Here is a 10738-nt window from a genome sequence, read left to right as displayed (position 1 = left end):
GGCCAGGTACTGCAGGGCTCCAGACTAACTTTTTGCATTGCTTGCACTGGTGCGCCTAACTTTTTTATTTAGATGCACCAGCACAAAAGTTAGGTGCATCCAAATTTTACATCGTGTCGCCTTTACCGCCACAAGTTCACCTTTTTATCGCTTTCCATATACATTCATATATTGTGTAAATTATTTCAAGCAAGAATAAGGTGTAAGTAAATGCCAGTCTTTATTTGAAGCACAATTATATATTAAAAGAAAAAAATAAAGTGTTTAAAGTGCTACACTGAGCTGAAATTGAACAAACTAAAACATTTTAAGCAAAATAAAAAAATTCTAAATAAAATATATATATATAATATTGATGGGCCTCCCATTCCGCAATATCCGACTGTAGACAATCACACACTCCTTGGTTGACATGTACATGCAATTCCCAATTTCAACAGCTGTCTTTCTCTTCAACGTGTCGGCTATAACCCCAATAAATTGGGCACGCGCTACGTCATTACTGTATGTCGGGTTGATGTCTAATCCATTTTTCTTCATTAGTATAATCTCGATAATCGATTTAAATTTAGTGAAGGGCAGCTCCTCTTTCGAGATGTTGTAGGCAACATTGAATTTAATTAACATTTCTGATTCCTCAGAGGACCCGAGGGTTGCTGCCTGCTGCTGAAATGCAGCCGTGAGAGGAGCCACTTTATTAACACACTTGTCCCGGCATGAAGTGTGTTTTTGCGAGACGTTATGTTCGTCGAGCTGCTTACGAAGGCACTGTTACCAGCCATGTATGGACCGCAATCCTCACAATAAATGCAGTGCATCGAGTTGTCTATTTTATTGTATCTCAGCCAGGGAAATTGTTCTAGCCAGTCCTTCCTGAAAGGATACATTTTTGGCTTTTTAGTCTGACTACTCTCGGGCTCTATGATCTCAGACTCGATAGGTCTACACTCCATCTCTGTCTCATTAGATTACCTCCTTGTCTGGGCATGGGCTGGGAATGACAGTAAGCCTACTCGTACTGGGCGTAACAGTAGGCTTACTTTTCTTGATGAAAAAGCTATCTGTGCCTAACCCTCTTCATTTTTTGTCGTCCATTTCCTTTATCTGTTTACCGCGGGTGGTCAGGTCACAATTTTGAACACACACAGCCCAGAGCAGGAATATCTGGACCACAGCCAATCAGAAGCAAAGACCCGCTCCATCTCTGTCTCTGATTGGTTTAGACCACGATATGAGCCTACCATTACTGTGAGTTCGGTCAAAGGCGATCAAACGCTTCGTTCGCAGAGGCAACAGATGCAATGGAAGTTTAGGCATTTGCATTGAAAACCTTGGGTGCACCAGTGCGACCTAGGAATAATTTTAGGCGCACCTTTATACATTTATTTCGCATGTGCGCTGTAGAGCCCTGTACTGAACTGCGTCCTAACCACTGGGGAGGGAGCTGGCCTCAATGACTTGTGCCAAGGCATCGTCAAGCACTAACAGGATGCTGGGGAGCCAGAGCCATTTCATCAGTCAGATGTCATTTATGTTGACAGAGATTGCTGCAGCAACACAGGTGTGTGACCTCTAGAACGTTTGTGTAGTAACGTATTACTTGTTACAGGCATAAAAGTAAAACGTTTACAAATAAGCTTAAATTAAAAAAATGATGATGGAATGAGTTACTTTATAGGTTGCCCCTAGTTTTCACATATCAGGAATTTGCTTAAGCCTTTTGGTGCACAATAAAATAAATGTAGTAAGTGGAAAAATATATAATATATCTAAAGAAAGATAAAGAACAAGATGTGCAAAGTATTCACCAGCAAATGTGCCAAAGTTCACAGTAAACAGTATAAAGAATATTAAAATATGCAAGATAATAATCCAAAAATGCGTGTGCATTTTATGTCATGTAATAATTGCCATATTATACCTTTGAAAGATGTGCTCATAGTCATTGTGAAAATTGAATTCAACTAATATGGTACATTCAGGCTTTGTTGTCCATTTGTACAGGTACACCCGTAGTTCTTGTCTTGTTTCAACTGTGGAAGACAAAAGTGAGACTGGATATTTTCCACTTCATGAGGAGATTCACCACTGGTCTCACGACAGAATACCATCCTCTCTATGGCACTTTCTGCTCAAAGTTGTATTTTTGAGTGGGACCAGGATGACATCCGTCGTCTCAAGGAGGCCAAGAAGTCAGAGCTGAAGAAAAAGCGTGCTGGTCTCGCTCCTACAGATGCGCAAGTTCTTGCCAACATTAGCTCCAAGGAACTGGCCAAGCACTGCACAAGGAGAACTCGTGGGGTTGAGGAAACTCGTAACCTGATCCAAGGATGGCTGAAGTCCATGTAGGAACTGACTGACACCTCAGGTTTTGGATTGTAGGTTAGGTTGGCCACTGCCCCAAAACGTCACTATTTAACGAGTTGGGAATTGTTTTTGGACCTTTGACCGGGTGTTTTAGTTGCCTTATCCTTCCAAGCCTGTTACCTTAATATACTTGCTACAACCAGGATCATAATATTAACAGTACCAGTTGCAGAAAGTGATTTTGTAAGATTGTCCCATAATAACCTTCTTGTCCGGTGATCGTGTTGTATGAACAATATAAACTGTCAGTACTAATTTCACAAAGCAAATTGACTGGCATACCAATTTACTTAAAGCTGCAATGCCAAACTTTTGTCTCCCCCTTCTGGCAGTTAGAGTAATCGCACAAACACTGTCGGCCTGCTCCGTCGAGGATCAGGAAGTTCTTACTCACATGCAGTAAAATAAAAATGGAATGGAAAGCACATTCACCTCACTGTAGTTCACAGAAACTGCTGGAGTCTATTTGAATAAGCTCCAAGGCAGATGGCTGACACCAACTTCACCTGATGTAGCACAATAATAACCCTTTAAAGGAAGGCCTTCAACTTCAGTAACTGTCTATAAATCCACAGATAAACTTCACAAATGGTCCACACCATTGCCTTGAAGCATTTATTCCGAAACATTAACCGAGAGGGCGTTCATCACTATAAATTACTTCCGTTACTGCTGCTCCTTTGCCATGGGACTCTGCTCCGAGCACATCAAGCACAATAGTAAACAATGCTCACGCCTACCCACAATGCACCTCTCCTCTCATAAAGTGTACACCATAACATCCTGAAATATGTTTATATAACTCAAGCAGTGGAGAACATAAATTCTGGGGCCTGAAATGTATCATGGCGTGAAAAGTCAGGAGTGTGCACTGCTATGCAAAACCCTGGTGGGAAATAATAAATAGGATGGTGATAAATAGAGACCATAGTCAGCTTCATAGTCAGTCGCACTGTATCCATTTTTTCTTAGACGTTTGAATTTGATTTATCTCCTGCTTAACAGTTTTGTTCAAATTCAGGTGTAAATGCACAAAGAGAATCATTACTGCACAAGCAGAAATATTAAAAAAAACAACTTTTTTCTACTCAGCAGCACTGATATATGGAGAGAATTTTGTTCCTTTATTATTCACTCAAATAGAATAGATTTGAAACAAAAAAAAAGATCTGAGAACAAAAGAGAGTAAGTGGCAATCAACATTTTTTTTTTTTTTTTTGAGATCGAAACAGAACAGGTTGCAATTGAAAAAAAAATATGAGAGAGCATATTTCTTCAACTTCAATCAAAACTAAAGTTTGTAAGTAAAAACATACGACCATTTTGCTTATAAATTAGTCCTCTTTGGTTGCAAGTTCTAAAGTTTTGCTTGCGAATTCAACTGCACTTGATGGGCGGGGCCTACACTATTGGCTGGTTTGACCTGGCTCCAGCGCCAGCTATGCCTTCCGCATTACACCCACTTCTCCCTTGTGCTGTGGTGCTTGGAGGTAGAGTTTAGATTCTCTGCCCAAGCCCGAGCCCGGACTTATTTCCCACCACTATCCTCAGGCCGGGCCGGGCCCTTGATCAAGCATTTGTGTATGTTTTTTTTTTTTTAATCATTACTTGCGATCCATTCCGTTCTGAATAAACAAACACTGCAGTGTACATGCTTCGTCCTTGTTGCATTATTCATTAAGATAATTGTAAACAGATTTCTGTAGTTCAAACAACTCGGAGTTGTAGTTGAGAGCGTCAGTTATAACAGCCCACTGTAACGTGGGCTGGTGAAGGGGAAGGTGATGGTCCACTTTAGTGCAGGTAGCTCCAGTTATTCAAGAGACGGCAGGCAACATGTGGGGGTTTCCGCACAGCACTTTTATTCATAATACTGACCATACCATGCCAGGTCTCTACGGCACTAGACGTTACAGGCATACATGCAAACGATCCAGGCCGAGGTTCTTGCACCAACACTTTACTAAATAAAATGGGGAGTCTTCGCTCTGTCGGCAGCATCCTGTCTCACGGGGAGCGGAAGTACACCTGCTCTTCTTCATCGTGCAGGTTACATTACCCACTAGACAAAGGGAGGCGCCACCTAGTGGCGCTACATTGAATAACTCTGCCTGTTACACCACGTATTAAAAAATTGTCGGGTTTAAATCAGGCTCGGGCTCATAATTACAGTTAATGTGTCGGGCCGGGCCGGGCTCGGACACAACGAACACGGGCTCGGGAAGGATGATTTTTTGGGCCTGATCTAAGCCCAACTAATAATTTGTTAAATTATTCGCCACATGTGTTTGTTGACATTAGAACAGCTGTAGTGAGAACGGAGCCGGGAGGAGTAGCAACAGCCCGCTACACAGTGGAAACTGGCACCGCGTTCAGCGGTAGTTTAGTAATCCACGGTAGTACTGTTGTGTAGGAACCGTGACGTGTTGGCACCGCGAGTACCATGCAACACTAAATGTTTAAATCACAGCCCTACGTTGTATCCGCCTCCCTGTAATTCACTCACTCATTAGGCTACTCTGCTCAGGCCGTGACTGGCAGAGACAACCATGATGCTGCTAATCAGTGTGCTTGCAGCAGCAGGGCATTATAATTCATTACTTGTTGTTGTTGTGACTGTACGGCAGGCTGTAGCCAACGATATATAGCGCAATTCATTACTTATGGGAAACGTTTCAAGAGCAACAGGCTATCAACTTACCTCCAAGTAGCACAGCACAAGGGAGAAGTGGGTGTAATGCGGAAGGCGTAGCTGGCACTGGAGCCAGGTCAAACCAACCAATAGAAACTCTTCTCTCATCCACCAGCGTAGGCCCCGCCCATCAAGTGCAGTTGAATTCGCAAGCAAAACTTTAGAACTTGCAACCAAAGAGGACTGATTTGCAAGCAAAGGCTTTTAACTTGAAAGCAAAGAGGACTGATTTATAAGCAAAATGGTCGTATGTTTTTACTTACAAACTTTAGTTTTGATTGAAGTTGAAGAAATATGCTCTCTCATATTTTTTTTTTAATTGCAACCTGTTCTGTTCCGATCTCAAAAAAAAAAAAAATTTGATTGCCACTTACTCTCTTTTGCTCTCAAATCTCTTTTTTGGTTTTAAATCTATTCTATTTGATTGAATAATAAAGGAACAAAATTCTCTCCATATTGCTTCTGGAAATGTAAAAGGTGAAATATGTAAATATAAAAAGAGGAGGATGAATGGGACACATTTTAAAAGAACACTGAGGACAAAATATCCCTTTAACCTTAAACAATTGGGTATTATCAACTGAATATGTGATTGTGTTGTTTGTTTTTTTCTTACTTTTTTACTGAAGAAGACTTCTGTTTTCTGTCTCTCGATGTCTCTACAATCAAACCATTGTCTGTCTGACTTTGCGGTGAAAAACTGAGGAGGTGGGGCGACATTCTACCATAATGTCTCATGGGAGGATTATTGGTGTCATACATGTTTGAAGCACCAGAATGGACAGGATTTATATGGAGCGCAGTTCTAAGAGTTGTTCAGAGGAAGAGGAACATCATCATTATCACCATCATTTCACTGTCAGCATCATGAAGACTCTCTGCTTCAGTCTGGGGCTGCTGCTGCTCGTCACCTGCTGCTGTGACGCCATGCGTGAGTGATCTCTGTGTCGTCTTTAGAGATTTCTCAGTGAAAGACATGTTTATAATGACTTTATCTGTTTACTTTCCTTACAGCTAAAGCTCTGCAGTTCACAGCACCTGGAAACTGCTGCTCCAACTTCTATGGACGCAGGTTACCATTAAAGCTTGTGTCTGACATAACCAAGACCTACAGCTCCTGTCCAAAGAGTGCATTCATGTAAGTTTGTGCTTCATTCTCTTGCTATATTTATCTTATGATGGGTGATGAAATGATGAACGGAAAGATGGAAGACCACACTATCCATAATAATTTGTTACAATACCTTTAAAACATGATCACATGACCATCATCATTTGAAAGTGTTGTGATTAAAGTATCAGTTTGGTCTTGAGTGGTATTTAAGCCTATTTATGTCTAGCTACTTATGATTAGAATTGGAATCAGAATCAGAAATTCCTTTATATGTCCCGCAAACAGGGAAATTTGAGCGTCACAGCAGCAAAAGGACAGTTCAATATAACAATAAACAGTAAAATAAACAATATAATAAAAGGTAAGAAGAGCTAGAGCAGAAATAGAATCATATATACATAATATATACAAATATAAACAGTGGAATTATAAACAGTGTGGGCAGTGTATTGTTGTTATTAAATAATAAATATGAGTATGAAAATTGCTCAGTTAGTGCAAACCAAAGTGAGTTATGTATAGAGTTTTTATTGCACAGTGCACAGTGAGGTCTACTGCAAGCAGTGCTGGTTGTACAGTCTGACAGCAGCAGGAAGGAAGGACCTGCGATACCTCTCCTTAACACACTTGGGGTGTATCAGTCCATCGCTGAAGGAGCTGCCCAGTGCTGTGATAGTGACCTGCAGGGGGTGGGACTCCTTCACCAGCAGCCCATGAATTAACATTAATTGAATGGATTTCATCATAAGTGTTGATTTGATTTTTCTTGTGTATGTGTTGCAGAGTGCGGACTATCAGAGGAACACAGATCTGCTACAGTCAGACTTTCAAGTGGGCTCTGGATGTCTACAGTCAGGTCCACGGCACTGAGGGCAGCGGTCTGCAGCCCTAAACATGTATTATACAATAATACATGTTTAGGGCTGCAGACCACTGCCCCTCATAAAACAATGCCTGATTTTGCAGGCCTAAAAGTGTGAAGACCTGTGACTTATTTGAATAAAAACCATTGTTTAACAAAATGGTTGTGTGTTTTGTTTCTGAGTTAAGTGTGTATTTATAACGGTGAAACAATGCATTTTGCGTGTCTAATTTGCATTATCAGTCAACAGCCAATGGTTGACGTAAAACGCATCACAAGGACCTTTTAACTGCTAATGAAACAGTCTAATTTTAGCACTGTTGCCTCTATTTGACCTACATAAGCAAGACCATCAGGGATAAGACTGGATATTTCTGTATACTTACTTAATATAGTTATTCTATATGGCTGTTTACCGTTCTGACTTATGCAGGCAGAATTAGTCATTAAATTAAACTATTTTTTACAGTCAACAAAGTTTATTTCGTTTTACCATCGTCATCTTTTGTCCAAAGTAGCCGAAAGAATCAACAATAAATAAAAGTTCCTTGTAATAGCTTTAACGAGAGAAAAACAATCACCCTGCTGCCATCTGGCAAAAGATACTGTACATTCACTTTGCTGCCGTACTACCACATTACAGAGCAGCTTCTTTCATTAAGTTGTGAGACTTAACCTTAAAGGATAACTACCGTTTTTTACAACCTGGACCTTATTTTCTCTCCCATTATATGGATATATCGCCGCTACACTGGATCTAATTTCGTCCGAACGACGCCGAATGACACCAAAGTTATCTGGGTGAGTAAATGATCATATATTTTGCCAGAAATAAGGTCCAGGTTGTAAAAAACGGTAGTTATCCTTTAAACCCTGAATATATGAAGCATGTTCAAGCATATGAAGAAGAGACCTTGATCTGAAGTTAAGATAAAGTTAATACGAGGCTTCACCAATCTAAGTTAGAAATTGAAGTTTTTGGTTCGAAATCATCTCTTTGACAGTGACCACAAACCTATAAAATGTTTTTTTTTGTTTTTTGAAAAAACGAAACAAACAAAAGAATTTTTTTTTTTTTTTTTTTCGAGAATGCACTCTTACATTAACCATAGCTGCCATAATGCTCTCTAGTATTTTGGCTTTCTGTGCTCTCTTTACAAATATCTTCAGCAGCTTGTGAGGTTGTACATCTGGAATGCAGTGGATGGTGGTAATACACAAATTCAGCATTTATCTGAAGAAAAAAAACAGCACATCTTTTACACACATTTAATGAAACACACGTTACAGATAAGGTTTTAAATTAAGGGCTAATGTTAGTTTGCCTAGTGAGTAGTAGCTACAGTAGTTGTTGCTTGCTGGCAAATAATCTGGGTCACGACTTCATAAGAATAATGCATATTAATAGACCAACTTTTACTGATTTGACAAGTTTTGATTGCCTTCACTGTGTAGAAAGTCCTGGAGGTCCACAACAAATCCTCCGACACGAGAGAAAATGGTTTCATCTGTGACAATCCTTTGTTGAGCCTTTTTTTTTACAGGAGCGGAGGTTTCAAACATAACTTCTTTGAGTGGTCCCAACATGATTGAAACATGTGCACTTTACATCCCTACAGATTAAAAGAGTTATACAAGATTAAAACACATTTGAGAGACAAATATAAATGAATTGTGTCGTATTTCAAATGCACATTACAATTTGTGCAATATTTTAATGGAAACTGGCCGTTGTGGGAGAAAACAGGAAGCTCAGTGCTTGTATATGCTTCCATATAATAATCGGGTGCCCAAACTATTTTTCCTGGGAGGTTAAAGGTCCAGTGAGTAGGATTACTGGTATTTAGTGGTGTGCTTGCAGACTGCAACCAATCAATGAAATACCCCTCACCTCACTCTCCTCTCCATTAAAAATGCAAATCGCCGTCTCTAGAGCCAGTGTTTTGGTTTGTCCATTCTGGGCTACTGTAAAAACACGGCGGTCACTCTGCCTGCCTGCTCAGATTATGAAAAATAATTACTAGGGATCATACATATTTAAAGAGCAGTTTACCTGGCAAAAACTTAAAACTGCATACACAGCAATTCATATTATAATCCTTTTTGTTTCCACTACAAACATCTGGTGGGCCGAATCAACTGTTATGGTGGGCCAACTTTGCCCACTTTTAGAATGTTGTCTGCAGTAGTGAGTGCGTTAACATGCCTTCAGCTGTCTAAAACTGACTAAATGCAACACACTAGGTTAAATAAAAGGCAGGAACAGACGTACCATCACATATGCACCTGATGTGTAATTCCTCTACTCCACCAGAAAGTCTAAAAATAAAGACTACATGTATGAATAGATTAACCTGAGGAAAAGAAATTCAGACTCTCAGTGCATGTCTTTAATTCATCAAAATGCATCATGTTAGCAAAACATCAGATCAAGTCGGGTCTAAAACTGGATTTTGATAAAGGGGCCGTCTTCAAGACAGATTATAAAGCACCAAGTTGAAAGCCCAGTCATTGTTAAAAAGAGACATTGTTAAATTATTCGCCACGTGTGTTTGTCTTTCGGTCTGATTATACAGATCAGTGGTGCTGAAATTTGCGTTTCTCTTCTATAGCCTACACGTTCTATGTCGTATGTTTTTACGTACAAACATTAGTTTTAATTGAAGTTGAAGAAATATGCTCTCTCATATTTTTTTTTAATTGCAACCTGTTCTGTTTCCATCCCAAAAAAAAAAAAAAAATGTTGATTGCCACTTACTCTCTCTTGCTCTCAAATCTTTTTTTTGGTTTCAAATCTATCTGATTGAATAATAAAGGAACAAAATTCTCTCCATACACTGACTTATTTTTTTGATGGTTGTCTCTCTCTTGCAGCATGAAACCCACATGCAGAGACAACTCTGTCCTGCTTGCAATGCACCAGAATTACCTGTGGTTCGGATCTCATGTGATTTGAATACCCCACAGGGATTATACCTGGGTGCAACTGAAACGTAACATCTGTCCATGCTGAGTAGCTGTTGAGCATTTTAAATTTGCAAACCGAAGCGAACTTTAATGATTTCCATTGCAGCCCTCGAGGAAGGGCACAAAGTAAAGCTAATGAAAAACCAAGGAATTCCTTCAAAAGAGAAATTCTCTGAGGGACAGTTTACAAAGAAAATGGAGTCACGCTATGGTCGCATTGAGATTGCGGCCACAGTCGGTGTGAATTCGGCGTCTGATTTACTGAGACAGCAGCTCATTAGCTCATGTTAAGAGGCAATAAACATGTTCATGCTAAATGAGAAGGATAGGAAATTAAAGTCGAAGCTAAGATGCACAAAATACAAGCTACAGACGGTGGAGGGAGGATGAGAGAGACTGAGCAGGTGGAGGTGGAGATGGTGTTAATATGGATGTAAATGCTGAGGTAAATGTGCACATGCATTATTTAAAGAAAAGTTTAGTTGCAGCCTGTAAAGACTTTAGAGTTTGATGAACACGAACCTCAATACCTGTCCACTATCCATTTGTCTTGTAGTAATCAGATATTGTGTTCATTAATAATAGGCTAACTGCTTAATTTTAGCTTGTACTAATCATATTTTAGTTATATACAGGGTTATACTTAATGTATGTTCCTTTTCCACTACAATCTTCCTCATGGCTCTTGTAATCTGCGCTGATATCGCTGTGCTGGGGTTGTTCCAACAATATCAAA

This window comes from Pagrus pagrus (assembly GCF_965226575.1).
Source record: "Pagrus pagrus genome assembly, chromosome: 6".
Classification (NCBI taxonomy): domain Eukaryota; kingdom Metazoa; phylum Chordata; class Actinopteri; order Spariformes; family Sparidae; genus Pagrus; species Pagrus pagrus.
Note: the sequence above shows the minus strand (reverse complement) of the source record.